Consider the following 858-nt stretch of genomic DNA (forward strand, 5'->3'; position numbering starts at 1 on the left):
CCGGTGTTGTCTCTGGAGGAGACGTGTGTTTATGCATTCATCATTTAGATAAGCATAGCATATCGCATCATTAGTGCATAGCATTTCCATGATCATGGGGCATTGTGTAAAAAAAAAAAAAAAAAAAAAAAAAAAAAAAAAAAAAAAAAACTCATGCATCAACATTGCAAACATATCCATTAGCCCTAGGCCGTGGTGACCAGCCGAGATTGGGTTGTTGGAAAGAGTTTAGCATCGCACCATTGGATCGGCTTCAGAATTGGGTTCATCAGCATGGTTGAGAAGTTGATGTTTTCCCAGCAAGTGACTCCTTAGTCGAGTGGGTATCCCCAGCAGTATTACTCCCCAATTGTCAGCAACTTGCCAACTTGGGTCTGTTTCCCTAGCGGATGTGGGTGTGTCTGATCTCTCCATGTAGAGTCTACCCCTTAAGCAGAAAGTGTCTACCATTTCCTTCTGCGCTCCCCACTGAGTTATATCCTCGTGGATGACGGTTGTTTCCGTTCCCTCCCTAACGGGATGGGTTTTCCCTATTGAGTTCTTTCCTCATTAGGATGAGTCCTGTTTCAGTCTGCCTTTTTGGATCGATCCTAAATTGGCTTCCTGTTGGCTGTCTCCCGTGCTTCCCTGGGGCATAAATGAATGGTTGCTCACTAACCGACACTCATTCATCTCATCCTTAGCGGAATTTTTGGCTTCTACCTACAAACCGGTAGTTGTAAGTCCTATCTTTGTGGTTTTCTACTAGTTGGTAGTTGTAAAATCCCACTTTCATCCCTAGCAGAGTTAACCCTTTGTGCTCATCCTGGTCGATGACTGGTTGCTTTTCTGTGGTTTTCTGCCTACAAACCGGTAGAT

This window comes from Lathyrus oleraceus, chromosome 7, assembly GCF_024323335.1.
Source record: "Lathyrus oleraceus cultivar Zhongwan6 chromosome 7, CAAS_Psat_ZW6_1.0, whole genome shotgun sequence".
NCBI classification, from domain to species: domain Eukaryota; kingdom Viridiplantae; phylum Streptophyta; class Magnoliopsida; order Fabales; family Fabaceae; genus Lathyrus; species Lathyrus oleraceus.